This window comes from Oryctolagus cuniculus, chromosome 20 (genome assembly GCF_051225735.1).
Source record: "Oryctolagus cuniculus isolate XC-2025 breed Fujian yellow rabbit chromosome 20, ASM5122573v1, whole genome shotgun sequence".
NCBI classification, from domain to species: Eukaryota; Metazoa; Chordata; class Mammalia; order Lagomorpha; family Leporidae; genus Oryctolagus; species Oryctolagus cuniculus.
In genome coordinates, this window is record NC_142886.1 from 55,274,525 (window position 1) to 55,293,076 (window position 18,552).

The window sequence follows — 18,552 nt, forward strand, 5'->3', positions numbered from 1 at the left end:
CAGCCCACTGTGGTGTGGGCAGAATTATTCCTTCCTGTGAGTGCTTTGTGCCCTGGTATCAGCTGCCCTGTGTTCCCCCTCTTCCCTGTGTCTAGTAACCATGACTCTGAGTTCAGCTCAAGCACTGGGTAGCAGTCACTGTGTCACAATTCACCCGCAGTCCTGGGTTCAAGTAATGCAGCATTGTTCACAATAGTTCAGTCTACAATAAAGTGAAATGTGCCTAAAACAGTGAATGCATTCTGTTACATTTGACATGGAATATTATTCAGTGTTAAGAAGGAGGTTGTTCTGTCATTAGGAAATCTTAGGTCAGCCTTGAGCATAATATGCTAACAGAAATAATGCAGGTACATGTGGACACATAGTATGTGACATTAGTTATACATGCAGCCCACAAGCTTGAACTCACAGAGGCAGGAAGTGCAATGGAGATCACTGTCTACCATGACCCAAGTGTTTGTCCCCTTCCAGCCCTGTGAGAAACTGGGGGATGTTCCAGGCTCCTGACTTTAGGCTAAGCCATCCCAGCCTTTGCAGCCATTCAGGAAGAAAACCAGTGAATGAAAACTTCTCTCTCCATCTGTTGATAGCTTTATCTCTTGATATAACACTGCCTTTCAAATAAAATAAATACTTAAAATAAATGAAAGATTAATTATACATATGGTTAGGAGCCTATTTCCAAATGTTGAATGAACTCAAGCCACTGATCCCAAGGGAAGCAATCAATTCCTTAAATACAGTGATGAAAGGTGGTGACAGGAGCAGCACTGGAGTGAGCCTGAGGGATTCCTGCCTCCCGTGTCAGGATGCTAAGTGCTGTGCCCTAGTTTGGTTCCAGTGTCAGATTCCTGCCTAAGCCCTTCTGGAAGGCAGTAGGTGAAGTTCCAAGTACTGCCATGTGGACACCTGGACAGAATTCCAAGCACCTGCCTTCACCCGACCCAGCTGAAGCTTTTGTAGCCATCTGGGAAGTGACCAGGAATTAGAAGATCACTGTCAGTCTCAGTCTCTTTGACTTTTTGGAAAAATATGTAAATACAAATATCAAAATAAGTGAAATAGTATCTATAACTTTTTAAAAAATACATAAAGGCAACATATAAAATGATATATTGGGACCATCATGCATGTCCATATTAGATGCACAATGAGACATCCCATCCTTCCTGTTAGAATGAGTATTATCCTACAATCCAGAGCTGACAATCCATGTGGAGGAAGCTGGAGACGATAACTCTGGTACAAGATCGAAGTCAGGTAAACAAGTAAATCTATTATGGAAAATCATCAAAACTGAAACAGAATTATCACAGGCTCTTCAAACACCATTTTTGAGTAGAAGGAATATGAAATCCCAGGGAGGTGTCCAGGGGAACCGCAATCAATGTGGCAAACACCTCTGCTCTTCCATGTTCAACTAATGCAACATCATTCACAAGAGTTTACACATACAATCCAGTGAAATATTCATGAAGAAAGAATCAACAATGGAACAAATGGACAAAATTATATTTAACAGGAAGTTTATATGGCAGTAAAGATGAGGAAATTCTGTACTTTGGACAACTCAGATAATCCTGGAGAATAATGTCCAAGGATAATGTGTCAGGGTAAGTACACTCTGCTAACCATGCAGGACAAGAAGACAAATAATACGTGATGCTGGATACATGGGATAAAAGGATGAAGTCACAGAGGCAGGAAGTACGATGGTGAAGACCAAAGTCTGAGCAAGAGAGGAGCAGAGGAGACGCTGGAGCAAGGTCAGAGTTCCAGTCCCACAGGATCCACACACTGAGGATCTACTGTACAGCATGGTCACAGCAGTGAAGGGAATATTGTGTCTACTGAATTCCAAAACAGGAGACAACTGACATTCTACCATGGAAACGTGGTTTTCTGATGAGCATGTCAATAAGTCTGACTTCTTAAAAACTCAATTTGATACATTTATTTATCAACACATATAATTGTACCTCATACGTCTATGTTTTGATATTATATATCAAACACTTATGTAAAGGAAATGATTAAATGATCAAAAATGGAGATTCAACACTCTGAATACTGGTGTAGTGCTTTCCAATATTTTCCAATATTTTAGGGAGATGATAAATAAATTCCAGTGGACTGAAGCTTGGCAGCTGGAACCCAGGAGCTTGGAACTGCATCAGTGTTCCCACCTTGGTGATGGGGCCTCATAACACATCCATCATCTACTGTCTTCCAGGGTGCACTGTCAGTTACTAGTCTGGGAAAGCATGCAAATGGGCTGTGTCCATCACTCTGATATGCAGCCTGGGTGTCTCCCTCTCTAATACTGATGGAAGTCTCCAAATGCATTGATGACCCCAGTCAGCATAGACAGGGAGTGAAGAGCAGGGACTCTGGATACATGGCCTCTGCGACAGGCTCTTCCTGAAGCTGTGATTCAGCCTCAGGACACTGGTCATCATGCTGGAGCCACAGACACAGCTCCCCGTGATGTGGACTCCAGCCCCAGAGTGCACAGCCACTGTGTGTCCCACTTTCTGCTCTGCTGAACCACAGCAGGTGCAGGGAGTCCCACAACACTCAACAGAATCAGATCAGCTAGAAGTGCACACCCAACACTTTCCATTCAGTTATGACCTTGACTGCTGATGTCCAGTGCATTTCCCCTCTGAGTTCATGCAGGGAACCCCCCAGGAGGGTCCCAGGACCTAGAGGATGAGGAAGTCCCTTTAGGCTTCCCAGGTGCCTGCAGAAGCCCAGCCTGAGAAACAGCTGAGCTGCAAGTACATTCCTGAGTGCTGTGACGTTCACACAGGGACCACAGACTGTTCCAGGATTAAAGGTGGCCGCATTCTGTGGAAAGTGAGTGTGGATCACCCACAATTTAAAATAAAATGTCAGTTCAGTTCCGCACACAGGCTGCTTTGACAGGAAGAGAGGGAAATAGTTGAGGTTTAACAGACCGGAGACCCTGGCTCAGCTGTCTCCAGGATATAAAGGGAAAAATAAAATTTTCCTAGAGTCAGCAGTGCCCTGAGAACACCAGCACGAGTTAGACTGGAAAAGAATCACGAGGTCCTCACAGATCCCTATGATATCTGATCGCGGTGAGGACAGTTGTCAGTCATGAACCCGAAATTGTCACGTAGGACTTCTTCCTTCTTTTCAAAGTTTCTATCCGTCAGTGAAGTCAGAGGCAGGGACAGAATCGTAAGAGTAGAACCATTTCTTCAAATGCGTTAGAGGAGAGGAAACCCCAATTCCCTAACAGGAAACCAGGGCTTAATGTCCCTTTGCACCTACCCATTACCAGAATATATATTCAGTGCGTTTTGTGCGCCCCCTGGTGGAGCCGCGCGCCCCTGCAGGGAGGTTTGTGTCTGGGCTCAGCCTGAGGGCCCCTCACTGTGTCTCTCGCACAGAAATAGGTGGCTGTGTCCGCCGCTGTCAGACTGTTCATTTGAAGATCCACAGTGTTCTGGGCGTTGTCGCTGGAGATGGTGAATCGGCCATTCACCCAGCTCGCATAATCTGTGCTACCTTTACCAACATAAATGATTCCGATCCACTCCAGCCCCTTCCCTGGAGCCTGGCGGACCCAGCTCATGTAGTACCTATTGAAGTCGAATCCAGAGGCTTTGCAGGAAAGTGTCAGGGATCCCCCAGGCTGGACCAGGCCTCCCCCGGACTCCTTCAGCTGCTCCTGACACTGGGCACCTGCAAACACAGACGTCCTGGTCAGGACACTGTCACTGACACTCTCTGTGTCTCTCACTCATGTCCTCTCCCAGACTCAGTGCCCCGCGTTCTCCATCATTACCTTTGAGCACAGCGACCAGGAGAAGCCAGCGCAGCCCAATCCCCATGGTGAGCGTCTGTGTTGAGTGCGATCACTGAGTGGACACCTGGGAGTGCTGGGGCTGGAGCTCCTGTGCCAGAGCTGCAGGGTGAGGGCTGGGTTGGTTTTCATGGGCAGAGGGAGGCCCTATTTGCATGTCTGCTCCTATATAGCCAGCCCCGGAGTAGACGCCTCAGACAGGACAGGGCCCAGGGCAGATGTACATGTCCTGGGGGTGTAGGCTATGATAGAATTCGGATCATATGAATTTTTATGTTTTATTGCTTTTTTATAACAGTTGAAGGCAATGACCTTGTTTCCTTTTACTATGTGTGTACCCTTAATATCTAGTGTTAGCAATATCATGTCCTTCATTTTTTAAATAACAATTGGTTCATATCATCTATTGAACTCTCTATCATCTATATGAAAGACATTGGAATAGTGATAGAGAGAAGAGGTGAGAGAAACACAAGTGTAGTGATGGACAGCAAAGGTGAAAATGGGAGATTTCTGCCTTTGGATTGATAGCCCCAAACTCCCCAAATGCCTACAACATCTAGGAGTTAGCCTTTCTAAAACCTGGAGCCCAGAACTGCGTCCGTGTTTCCTTTGTCGGTTGTAGGGGCTCTATCGCTATAGCGTCATCTGTAGTTTACCACGATGTGTTATCAGGAAAAAGTGTAGGAAGCCGTGTGGCTTGGCTCAAGAAGCACTCTGATGGGAACACGGGTGTCCCTAGTGGGGACTTTGCCAATTTTGTCCTAATGCCTGCCGCCCATATTTACACAGATGAAAGACTGCAAGTGGATTCATTTAAGGATACTATGTCTTGTTTCCTTATTCATCCATTATCTTATTTTAAAACTGTTCATTAACTCAGAACACTGTGCATGTTAGTGGGGTGTAGTGTGCTATTGGAATCTGTGTGTTGTAGAAATGGGCACAGATCAACTCACTGTCATTCACATTTCTACCTCCGTTCCATCACTTTGTGTTGGGAGACCGGGTGTCCTCAGTACTGCTTATTTGTGGAACATGTCGTGGGTTGTAGTGAACTGAGTCAGCCCACTGTGGTGGGGGCAGAATTATTCCTTGCTTTGAGTGGTGCTTTGTGTCCTGGTAGCAGCCGTCTGCTGTTCCCCCTCTTCCCTGTGTCTAGTAATCATGACTCTGAGTTCAGCTCAAGCACTGGGTATGAAGTCACTGTGTCACAATTCACCCACAGTCCTGGGTTCAGGTAATGCAGCTGTGTTCACAATAGTTCAGTCTACAACAAAGCCAAATGTGCATAAAACAGTGAATGCAGTCTGTTACATTTGAGATGGAATAATATTCAGTGTTAAGAAGGAGATTGTTCTGTCATTAGGAAATCTTAGGTCAGCCTTGAGCATAATATGCTAACAGAAATAATGCAGGTACACGTGGACACATAGTATTTGACATTAGTTATATATGCAGCCCACAAGCTTGAACTCACAGAGGTAGGGAGTGCAATGGAGATCACTGTCTACCATGACCCAAGTGTTTGTCCCCTTCCAGCTCTGGGGGAAACTGGGGGAAGTTCCAGGCTCCTGGCTTCAGGCTGAGCCATCCCAGCCTTTGCAGCCATTCAGGAAGGAAACCTGTGGAAGGAAGATTCTCTCTCCATCTTGCTCTCTTCCTCTCTTGCTATCACACTGCCTTTCAAACTAAATAAATAGATATTAAAATAAATGGAAAATTAATTTTATATGTCATTAGGAGCCTATATGCATATATTGAATAAACACAGAAAACTGAATCCCAAGGGAAGACATCAATTGTTTAAGTGCAGTTACTGCCAAGGTGGTGACAGGAGCAGCACTGGAGTTAGCAATGGGATTGCTGCTCCCGCATCAGGATGCTGAGTGCTGTGTCCTAGTTTTGTTCCAGTTTCAGATTCCTGCCTAAGCCCACTCTGGGAGGCTGTAGGTGAACTTCCAAGAACTCCCACGTTGGAGACCTGGAATGAATTCTAAGTACCTGGCTGTCACCTGTTCCAGCTGAAGCGTTTGTAGCCACCTGGGAAGTGACCAGGAGTTAGATGATCACTGTCAGTCTCAGTCTTTGTGGTTTTAGATAAAAACGTACATACAAATTTTAAAACAAAATCTATGAATTTTTAAATGTATATTACATCTATAAAATTTAAGAAATGATATAAAAGCAAACATGTAAAATGCCATAAATCTCAGATCATCATGTATGCACATTTTAGAAGCACAATGAGATGTCCCATCCTTCATGTTAGAATGAGTATTACCAGACAAGCCAGAGCTGACAATTCTTGTGAAGGAAGAGAGATGACCACTCTGGTTGAACAAGGCTGGAGTCAGGTAAATTAGTAAATCCATTATGGAAAGTCATCAAAAACTGAGACATACAGTTATCACAGGATCTTCAAACAGCATTTTGGGTAGCAGGAATGTGAAACCCCAGGGAGATGTGCATGTGATTCACAGTCTCTATAGAAAATACAACTGCAGTTCCATGTGCAATTAAAGCAGCGTCGTTCACGAGTGTTCACACATATAATCCAGTGAAATTTTCATGGAAGAAGGAATCAATAATGGAAGAAAAGGGCATGGAACAGAGGAGACGTTGGAGCAAGGTCAGAGTTTCAGTCCCACAGGATCCACATGTTGAGGGATCTACTGTACAGCATGGTGACAGCAGTTAAGCAAATATTGTGTCTACAGAATTCCAAAACAGAAGACAACTGACATTCTACCATGGGAACATGTGGATTTTGTGATGAGCATGTCAATAGGAGTGACTTCATAATTCCACTCAATTTGATACATTCGTTTTACAACAATATCATTGTACCTCATATGTCTATATTCAATTATTATTTATCAAACATTTATGATAATGAAATGGCAAAAATGGCACATCATGAAGATTCAATACTCTGAATACTGGTGTTGTGTTTGCCAATGTTTTATTGAGATGATAAACAAAGGCAGTGCACTCAAGGCTTGGCAGCTGGAACCCAGGAACATGGAACTGCATCAGTGTTCCCACCTTGGTGATAGGGCCTCATAACAGATCCATCATCTGCTGTCTTCCAGGATGCACTGTCAGTTACAAGTGTGGTTAAGAATGTAAATGTGGGCCAGTGCCGTGGCTCACTAGGCTAATCCAGGTTCTAGTCCCGGTTACGGTGCCAGATTCTGTCCCAGTTGCTCCTCTTCCACTCCAGCTCTCTGATGCGGCCTGAGAAGACAGTGGAGGATGGCCCAACTGCTTGGGCCCTGCACCCACATGGGAGACGAGGAGGAAGCACTTGGTTTCTGGCTTTGGATCGGCGCAGCATGCTGGCCGTAGCGGCCATTTTGGTGGAACCAATGGAACAAAGACTTTTATCTATGTCTCTTTCTCTCTCTCCCACTGTCTAAATCTGACTGTCAAAAAAAAAAAAGGAACGTAAATACATTCAGTCCAGCACTCTGATATGCAGCCTGAGTGACTCCCTCTCTAAAACTGATGAAGGATTCCAAATGAATTGATGATTCCAGTCAGCGTAGACATGGAGTGAAGGGTAGGGACTATGGATACATGGTCTCCGAGACTGGCTCTTCCTGCAGCTGTGATCAAGCCTCAGGATACTGGTCATCATGCTGGACCCACAGACACAGCTCCCCGTGATGTGGACTCCAGCTCCAGAGTGCACAGCCACTGTGTGTCCCACTTTCTGCTCTCCCTGAACCACAGCAGGTGCAGGGGGTCCCACAACACGCGACAGAACCAGATCAGCTAGAAGTGCACACTCAACACTTTCCATTCAGTAATGACCCTGACTGCTGATGTCCAGTGCATTTCCCTCCTGAGTTCAGGCAGGGAGCCCACAGGAGGGTCCCAGGACCTAGAGGATGAGGAAGTCCCTGTAGGCTTCCCAGGTGCCTGCAGAAGGTCAGCCTGAGACACATCTGAGCTGTAAGTACATTCCTGAGTGCTGTGATGTTCACACAGGGACCACAGACTGTTCCAGGATTAAATGGTAAATGGAGATTGGGAATAAAGTCTGTGGAAAGGGAGTGTTTGTCGCCCACAGTGTAAAATGAAAGGTTGATTTAGTTCAGCACACTCGCTCGTTTTGAAAGGAGAGAGATACTTAAATAGCAGATTTTTAAACCCAAACCCTGGCTCAGCTATCGCTGGATCGAAAGGGAAATATAAAATTTCCCTAAAGTTGGCAGTGCCCTGAGAGCGTTGTCCTGTGAGACTGGACAACACTCACGTTGTACTCAGATCGTCCCACATCTCTGATCCTGGTGATCCTGGAGACCGCTGAACCTGGATTCGTTCATATAGGACTTCTCCTGTCACATCAAACTTCTCCACGTCAGGGAATCAGTAGCAGGGTCAGAATCATAAAAAGAATTCTTCCCTCAAAACTGTTACAGGAGAGGAAACCCCAATTCCCTGACAGGAAACCAGGGCTTCATCTCACTCTGCACCTGTGCATGACCAGAATCTGCGCTCAGTGAGTCTTGTGCGCCCCCTGGTGGAGACGTGCGCCCCTGCAGGGAGGTTTCTGTCTGGGCTCAGCTGTCTTGCACAGTAATACAGGGTCGTGTCACAGCTGTCAGACTGTTCATTTGCAGAGACACCGTGTTCTGGGTGTTCTCTCTAGAGATGGAGAATCGGCCATTCACCCAGCTCACGTAGTATGTGCTACCATCACCAGTATAAATGCATCCGATCCACTCCAGCCCCTTCCCTGGAGCTTGGCAGACCCAGCACATCCAGTAGTTGCTACTGATGGTGAATGCAGAGGCTTTGCAGAAGAGTTTCAGAGATTCCCCAGGCTTGACAAGGATCCCCGGGACTCCACCAGCTGCTCCTGACACTGGACACCTGCAAACTCAGACGTCCTGGTCAGGACACTGTCACTCATACTCTGTGTCTCTCACTCACGTCCTCTCCCAGATTCAGTGCCCCGCGTTCTCCATCATTCCCTTTGAGCACAGCGACCAGGAGAAGCCAGCGTAGCCCAGTCTCCATGGTGAGCGTCTGTGTTGAGTGCGATCACTGAGTGGACACCTGGGAGTCCTGGGGCTGGAGCTCCTGTGCCAGAGCTGCAGGGTGAGGGCTGGGCTGGTTTTCATGGGCAGAGGGAGGCCCTATTTGCATGTGCTGCTGCTGTATAGGCAGCCCTGGGGTCAGACGCCTCAGACAGGACAGTGCCCAGGGAAGTTATGAGTGTTCTTGGTGTGTAGGGTGATGGCTATGATAGAATTCAGATCATGTGAATATTTATTTTCTCATTGTTGTTTTAACAGTAGAAGGCAATGACTTCATTTCCTTTTAATATGTGTGTACCCTTAATATCCAGTGTTAGCAATATCATGTTATTCATTTTAAGTAACCATTTGTTCATTATTAACTATGCTAATGACATTGGAACAGTGACAGAGAGAGAATTGGTGAGAGAAACAGAAATGTAGAGATGGACAGTGAATTGTCAATGGGGTATTTTTGTCTTTGGATTGACAGCTCCACAATACCAAATGCCTACAACTTCTAGGAGTTAGTCTTCCTAAATCCTAGAGCAAAAGACTGGGTCTGTGTTTCCTACGTCAGTGGTAGGAGCTCATTCGCTTGTAGCATCAGGTACAGTTTCCCATGATGCTTTATCATCAAATGGTGGGAAGCCGTGTGGATGAACTGAAGCAGCAGTCATATGGGAACAGGGGTGTCTGTAGTGGGGACTTAGCTAATTGTGTCCTAATTCCTGCTGTCCACTTTTAAACTGATGAAAGAGTACAAGTGGATTCATTTAAGGTTAATTATTTTTGTTTTTCTTTTTTTTTTTTTAGTGTGGGTTCATACCATGTGATTTTTCTCATTTTATAAGGCTTTATTTAATTTTTTTGATTCAGAATTATTCAGAGAAAGAAGGAGAGGTAGTGAGAAAGAGAGAGAAGTCCTCCATCCACTGGCTGTCTCTCTAGTCGGTAATGTGGTCGGAGCCCCATCGATCTGAATCTAGGAGCCAGGTGCCTCCTCTGGGTTTCCCACGGGATTACAGGAGCTGAAGATGTCAGCCATCTTCTACTGCCTACCCAGGCCACAACAGAGAGCTGGATTGGAAGTGGAACAGCCAGGACTCCAACTGGCGTCCATATGGGATGCCAGCACTGAAGGCAGAGGCTCTACCCACTTCACCACAGCACCGGCCCTGATGATCTTAATTATATATGGAATCCACGAAAGTGAATCACAGAGGCAGGAAGTACAATGCAGATACCCGAGTCTGGGAGTAGAGAAGAAAAGGGACCACGTTCCTGCAAGCACAGAGAATTTTTCTGTGACCAGAAAGGCACGTGGAGAGATCTACTGCACAGCACGGGGACAATAGTTATGAAGCTTTATTGTGTTCTTTCCAGTTCCTGCAGGAGTAGGCATTTGTCATTCGATCACAAAGAATGGTGGTGTTGCTAGGGAAGGACTTGTGAGTTCGTCTGACTCTAGAATTCCTGATGAAATAAATCCACATCAACACCTTTCCTTATACCTCACATACAGATTCAGGTACTATTTGTCAATTTAACATTTATGAAATCTATTTTGAAGGGACAATTCTCTGTTGATTTGTCTTGTGTCTGTCTGTGGTTTTATTCTAAGAAGAAAATTACGTGGTGTTTCAATCATTCCTGATACTAATGCAGTCACGAGGGCTGTGAGTTCATCGGCACATGAGAGGTTATCTGTCGAGTCCGGCTGGCACAACTGCCCCACCACTGCGCTCTCAAATTCCTCCCCTCCCATGTGTGAAGCTAAGTCATTCATAGATGAGGCCCTGTCTTCACTCAGATCAAGTCCATAGAAACCTCTCTCTGTGCTGTTTAGTTACCCCCCAATCTCCCTGTGTCCAACTGGTTTCACAAGACGTTAGTTCATGGACCACCAAGGCCCACCTGCCAACTCCTTGAAAACACAGCCATCAGAGACCCCAGTCCTGCTTGCCCAGACAAGGCAACCCTCTTCTCACCATGGTGCAGTCCTGCCATTTGTCACCCTGGGGACACAGCGTCTTATACAACTGACAGCCCCTCAGCACCTGGTGGGAGACTCTGTCATGGTGTTTACACAAATGGAATATGTTCTGTCAGTTATAATTTGAGTGAATTCTCTTGGTGGGGCAATTTCTAGTGACTGTCGATATCTGACAAATTAAATTTCACATTTCCTAGTGCTGTAGATATGAGGTGTTCTCACAGAACAATGGAATTCACTGTGTCAGATGGTGGATTGTGTCAATGAATTCTCTAGGCGAATGCATGAAAACTGTCCCCAGCTAAATAGAAACACTTTCTGTTTGTCAATCTTCTCTCAGAAAAGGCAGAGATATGTCAACTGTTTTAATTTAGTAGGAATTTTTGTTTCTCTGGATTTAGATGGGAGTCACTCAGAACACACATTGCTGCATGAGGTGAGTGACTGGCTGCAGTTTCTGTAAGACTGTTCATGGCAAATCAATTGCAATTTAGCAGAAAATATCCTGTAAAACACAGGGGATCGCTGCACTGGGCATTTCTGGCTGCAGGAACTTGGTTTGCCCTGGACGAGTATGAACTTGACAGAAGAGGAGTTATTTTCTCTCTTGGAAAGGATGAAGTACTGATGAGGACATGCAGGGGGAGCCAGGGAGGGAGAAGCGGGACTCTGGACCAGGGCTGGCTCATCACGCAGCACTGATTCAGCTCACCAGGTGGTCAGCGTGTGGCAGCCCCTGGCACCCAGATCCCAGGGATGGGGACTCTGGCCCCGGAGTCAGGGCCCTGGACTGCCCCCCTCTGCTCACCCTGAAACATCGCAGTGTAGGGGATTCCACCACACTGGAGCAGAAACAGAACATGTAAGTCCACACCACACACATTCCAAACAGATTATTCCTTGAATACAAATGTCCACCTGTGCTTCCCATGGGTTCATGCAATGAGGTCATCTGAAATGTTTCAGGAAACTGAGTGCAGAATTTCATGGTGCTGGGGAAACTTGAATGCACCTGAAAATAATTCATCATGCTGTCATCTCACACCAGTATCCCAAAAAGAGTGAATAGGATGAAACTCTTAAAGGAAAGACCCGAGACTGTAAAGTTCTAGAGGAAAACACAGGACAAAAGCAAGTTCCCATTGGTTTGGGCAATGATAGTTTGATAATCTCCAAAGTATAGGCAACCAAGATACACAGACAACGAATAATGGATCCAACTACATATTCTGAGTAACAAAGAGAAAGATTGAAGAACAAGGATATGATCACCGATGGGGAGAAAGTATTTTCAGATCATAGCCGAGGGGGCCGACTTGTGGCATGCATCACTCAGGAGCATGGGTTCAAATTCTGCTTGCTCTACTTCAAATCCAGCTCCCTGCTGGGATCCAGACCTGGGAACTCTGTCAACGATGACTCAAGTGTGTGTCCCCTTCAAGCCATGTGGGAAACTGGAGAAAGTTCCAGGCTCTTGGCATTAGGCTTGCCCAACCTCACCTTTGCTGCCATATAGGAAGTGAACCAGTGGATGGAAGATTCTCTCTCCATCTGTTGGTCTCTTCCTCTCTTGCTATAACACTGACTTGCAAATAAAATATAGGTTTTTTTAAACATTGAAAGATTAGTTATACATATGATTAGGATCCTGTTTCCTAATGTTGAATGATCTCAAGCAACTGAATCCCAAGGGAAGAAATCAGTTGTTTAAATGCAGTGATGATAAGGTGGTGACAGGAGCAGCACTGGAGTTAGCCTGTGGGATTCCTGCCTCCTGTGTCAGGATGCTTAGTGCTGTGTCCTTGTTTGGTTCCAGTGTCAGATTCCTGCCTAAGCCCCTCTGTGAAGCCGTGGGTGATGTTCCAAGTACTCCCCCATGGAGCCCTGGACAGAATTCCAAGCACCAGGCTGTTGCCTCACCCAGCTGAAGCTTTTGTAGCCATCGGGGAAGTGACCCAGGAGTTAGAAGATCCCTGTTAGTCTCAGTCTCTTTTTGTTTATGGAAGATATGTAAATACAAATTTTAAAATAAATGAAATAGTATCTTCAAATTTTCAAAGTGCATATGTATGGCAAACATCATGCATTTCCATGTTAGAAGCACAGTGAGACATGCCATTCCTCCTGTTAGAATGAGTATTATCAGAGATATCAGACCTACAAGCCTCATGAAGGTGGAGAGAGAGAGATGTCAACCTTGGTCCAAGGCTGGAGCCAGGTAAATAGGAAAAAACATTATGGAAAAGCATGAAAAACTGGGAAATAGAATTATCACAAGATCTTCAAACAGCATTGCCTATTAGAAGGAATATGAAATCCCAGGGAGGGGTCCACTGATCTGCGGTCACTGTGGAAAACACCTCTGCAGTTCCACGTTGAGTTAATGCAGGGTCATTCACAAGAGTTCACACAATAATCCAATGAAATTTTCATTGAATACGGAAATCAATAATTGAGGAAATGGACAACGTTGTATTTTAACAAGAAGTTTATATGGCAGTAAAGTGGAGGGAATTTTGTATTTTGGACAACTTGGATCATCCTGGAGAATAATGTCCAAGGATAATAGGTCAGGATAAGTATACTCTGCTCACCATCCTTACAAGAAGACAAATAATACGTGATGCTAGTTACGTGGGATAAAAAGGATGAACTCACAGAGGCAGGATACAATGGTGAAGACCAAAGTCTGAGTGAGGGAGGAACAGAGGAGACGCTGGAGCAAGGTCAGAGTTTCAGTCTGACAGATCCACACTTTGAATGATCTGTATAGCATGGTGACAGCAGTTAAGAGAATATTGTGTCCACAGAATTCCAAGCAGGAGAAAAATGATACTATACCTGGAAACAAGTGGGATTGTGATGAGCATGTCAATAAGAATGACTTCATAATTCCATTAATACACATTCATTTTTTCAACAGATATCATTGTACCTCTTATGTCCATAATCAAATATTATTTATCAAACATTTATGAAAATCAAAAGAGAAAAATGTCCAAATATGAAGATTCAGATCTCTGAATACTGGTGTTGTGTTTGCCAATGTTTTATGGAGATGATAAATAAAGGCAGTGCACTCAAGGCTTGGCAGCTGGAACCCAGGAACATGGAACTGCATCAGTGTTCCCACCTTGGAGATGGGGCCTCATAAAAGATCCATCATCTACTGTCTTCCAGGTATATTATTCATTACAAGTGTGGGAAATTTTGTAAATAGATTCAGTGCAGCAATTTGATATGAAGCCTGGGTGTCTCTACTACTCTAAAATTGAAGAAAAACTACAATGGGTTATTGATGACATCAGCATAGCTACTGGGTGAAGAGCAAGGACTCTGGACACATGGTCGCTGGGACTGGCTCTTCCTGCAGCTGTGGTTGAGCCTCAGGACACTGGTCATCATACTGGATCCACAGACACAGCTCCCTGTGATGTGGACTCCAGCCCCAGAGTGCACAGCCACTGTGTGTCCCACTTTCTGCTCTCCCTGATCCACAGCAGGTGCATGGGGTCCCCAACATTGGAGCAGGACCAGATCAGCTGGAAGTGCACACCCAACACTTTCCATTCAGTTCTGACCTTGACTGCTGATGTCCAGTGCACTTCCCTCCTGAGTTCAGGCAGGGAGCCCCCCAGGAGGGTCCCAGGACCTAGAGGATGAGGAAGTCCCTGTAGGCTTCCCAGGTGCCTGCAGAAGCCCAGCCTGAGACACAGCTGAGTGGCAAGTATATTCCTGAGTGCTGTGACGTTCACACAGGGACCACAGACTGTTCATGTTAAAGGGAAATAGAAATCGAGCATAAAGTCTATCGAAAGTGAGTGTGGATCACCCACATGTAGCGTCAAAGGTTGGTTCAGTTCAGCACACTTGCTCCTTTTGACAGGCTACAGATACTTAAATAGCTGATTTATAAAGACCAAGAACCCTGCCTCAGCTGTCCTGGTCGAAAGGGAAAACTAAAATTGTCCTAAAATCGGCAGTGCCCTGAGAGCGTTGTCCTGACCCAGAGTGGACAACACTCACGTTGTACCCAGATAGACCCACATCTCTGATCCTGGAAAGCACTGAACCTGAATTGCTTCATATAGGACTTCTCCTGTCACATCAAACTTCTGTATGTCAGGAATTCAGTAGCAGGGACAGAATCATAAAAGAAGAATTCTTCCCTCAAAACTGTTACAGGAGAGGAAACCCCATCCCTGCAGGAAACCAGGGCTTCATCTCCCTCTGCGCCTGTGCAGGACCAGAATCTGCGCTCAGTGAGTCTTGTGCGCTCCCTGGTGGAGCCGCGCGTCCCTGTAGGGAGGTTTGTGTCTGGGCTCAGCCTGAGGCCCCTCACTGTGTCTCTGACACAGAAATAGGTGGCCGTGTCCGAGGCTGTCAGACCGGTCATTTTCAGATCCACCGTGGTCGAGGTTCTGGAGATGGTGAATCGGCCATTCACCCAGCTCGCGTAGTATGCGCTACCACCAGTATAAATGATTCCGATGTATTCCAGCCCCTCCCCTGGAGCCTGGCGGACCCAGATCATTGCATAGCTACTGAGGGAGAATCCAGAGACTGTGCATGTGAGTGTCAGGGATCCCCAGGCAGGACTTGGCCTGCCCAGGATTCCTCCAGCTGTTCCTGACACTGGAACCTGCAAACACAGACATCCTGGTCAGGACACTGTCACTCACACTCTCTGTGTCTCTCACTCATGTCCTCTCCCAGACTCAGTTCCCCACGTTCTCCATCATTACCTTTGAGCACAGCGACCAGGAGAAGCCAGCGCAGCCCAGTCTCCATGGTGAGCGTCTGTGTTGAGTGTGATCACTGAGTGGACACCTGGGAGTCCTGGGGCTGGAGCTCCTGTGCCAGAGCTGCAGGGTGAGGGCTGGGCAGGTTTTCATGGGCAGAGGGAGGCCCTATTTGCATGTGCTGCCCCTATATAGCAGGCATGGGGTCAGACGCCTCAGACAAGACTGTTCCCAGACTGATGAGAGTGTCCCAGGGCAGTCTGTCAGTGCACACTTATGGGATGAGTGATGAATTGTGTGCTCTCATTGCACACTGAACCCTGTCTTGGTCCTTTTATGTGAATGGACCTACAACATGTTTTCATGGGTTCCCTTAGCTCTTGGCCCAGGTCAACATTACAGGAGAAATCATCAGTACAGTGTGGATGTGTCCCCACTCCAGTGTGGTAAGAGGAGTCCCCAGCACCTTGATCCGTGCCCCTCACCACAGGACTCAGCTCTGCCCCAGTCCACACTCAGCACTCACAGGGGCTTCCTGGTGAGGTCTGCAGAACTCCCTGCCAGCAGCAGAACAAGGAGCACTTTTGCTGGATTCTATTTTTGGCAGAGAGATGCACAGGGGACCAGGTTCCACGCAAGTGCATCTGAGTGTGGTGTTCCACGTGCCAGTGTCTGTCTGTCTGCTCTTCACATTTCTTTGCTGGGCAATTTTGCTTCCATGGGCAATGCTGTTGAGCTGTGATAGATACAGAGGCAGCCGCACATGTTGAAAGTGTGCCTGTGGTGAGTGAGACTCAGCTGTGCCTCTCTCACTCCTCATCACAACTTTGCCAAGAGCAAATATCACATCCCACGGTGCTGCCCACTGCCCCTGTGTCACCCAGCCCCGGCCCACCTCCTCCCGTCACTTTAAGGCCTGAAACCCTTTGGGCTCCTTCACAAGAGATTCATCCAGTTCAGCCCTGTGCAACATGCAGGTTTTGTGGCAGAAGTCGGTGGCCCTGAGTTTTCGGGTTCTGTGGGGCCCAAGTGAATGCGTTTTTCTTAGTTTTTAACTAAAATATCTGAAAATCTTAAAAGAATGAAACTGAGAGTAAAGCAGAGTAAGAAAATGATATTTTGCACAAATATGCAGTACCTTAGTCTTAACTGTGTCATCACATTTCATGGAAATAATAAATTGAAAGTTGCACTGTTTAAGATGCGCACATCCCCCAGGGAAGTGCCAGGGTCTCATATGTGGCTCTGGGTCCCAGTACCAGATTCCTGCTCCTGCAGCCCCAGGACCCAGAAGTTTATGGGAGGATTTTTGGTTGCTGTCACTCTAGTGGATGCGCCTGATTGTTGACCTGAGACCAGGCTAGGCTGGGAAGCAGACCTGGCCACAGCAACATTTGGGAAAGCACAGTGTCGGAACATCTCTCTTTCTCTTGTTCTCCTTTCTGATTCATGTGTGATAACTCAAATTTAAAAGTTAAGTTATTGAAGGGTCTTTTTTTTTTTTGGACAGGCAGAGTTAGAGAGAGAGAGACAGAGAGAAAGGTCTTCCTTCCATTGGTTTATCCCCCAAATGGCTGCCTCTACTGGTGGGCCATGGCTGGCGCGCTGTGCCAATTCGAAGCCGGAAGCCAGGTGCTTCTTCCTGGTCTCCCATGAGGGTGCAGGGCCCAAGCACTTGGGCCATCATCCACTGCCTTCCCGGGCCACAGCAGAGAGCTGGACTGGAAGAGGAGCAACCTGGACAGAATCCGGTGCCATAACTGGGACTAGAACCCGGAGTGCCGGCGCAGCAGGCGGAGGATAGGCCTAGTGAGCCGCGGCGCCGGCCTGAAGGATCTTTCTAAGAGTTGTATTCCCTTCAATGCAGGCAGCAACCCTCATGGCCTTGTCCCCTCCCTAGAGCCCCTCTCAATGGGATCACTGGGTGGTGAGGTCCCCACATGCATGATGGGAGGCTCTGTGCATCAAGTATGGAGGGTAAGTTCCACCTAACATACAGCCTTCAGCTGCTCAGTTGGAGCGACCACACATGCACACCAAGCAGTGCTGGCTCTGCTCACGGTTCTGCAGGAACAGCATCCTCAGCCTCAATGCCCCAGACCCTGCTCCTCTGTGTCCACTGAGTAGGAAAGTGATTCACCTGCAGGAGGAAACTATCATGACCAATGTCCTGGTGGGATCCTGTAGAAAATGTTCGTGAGCAGAGTCCACCCCAGACACTGTGCCAGCACTGATCCCCCAAGACACAGAAGTCTGCATCTTCAGGGGATGGCTCTACCCCCAAAGCTGAGGACTGGGGAGGAGAAGCATGACACATGGGAAAATGACAGTCGGGGACAGGGTCCAGCAGCAGGAGGGAGAGGACCTGGTGGAGGGTTGGGCTCTGCTGTGCAGGAAGGTAATGACAGGGGGAAGGTCCACACAGCTGGGGCCCCAGTGCCTGCAGGAGAGCATTGAGTCAGGAGGTCTGATCAGGTGTCCTTGTCCCTGGCAAACCCCACGCTGACCACCACTGAGTAAAACTAGCACAGGTGCCTGGGAGACGTGGAATGACATCGTCTCTGGGGAGTGCATCCAGTGATGACTCCACGCCATGAGTGGATTCAATGTCAGGGCCTCATGGAGGAAGCTGTGGTCTCCAGTGCACCTATCAGGGCCACACGGAATGCTGGGAGCAGTCTGTGGGGGTGGGTGTGGTTTGTCCTCACAGCTTCAGTGCTGAGCATGGCCCCAACGTGATAGCACTGGCAGGGGATGCACGGTCTGGATGTTTACAGAAATAGATTGTTCACTTCTGGGGAATCTGCTATGGAGGAGATCACAGTAGATCTCCTGGGTCCCCAGCTTCTGCACAGAGCACAGTGCTGCTAGAGTCAGCCCTGGTCTCGTCTGACATCCTGTGTGGGGATGGGGTCCCTCCCATCCGTGTTCACAATATTAGGATGC

At 47.1% G+C, this 18,552-nt stretch overlaps 2 pseudogenes across 1 annotated transcript in view; both read right to left on the reverse strand.

Annotated features, from left to right (window-relative positions):
* LOC149120243 (immunoglobulin heavy variable 3-23 pseudogene) overlaps positions 1 to 18,552 on the reverse strand; it is a 393,977-nt pseudogene that overhangs the window by 370,470 nt on the left and 4,955 nt on the right. The gene's annotated exons all lie outside the window — the stretch shown is intronic.
* Positions 3,323 to 3,866, reverse strand: LOC149120253 (immunoglobulin heavy variable 3-23 pseudogene; annotated as a pseudogene).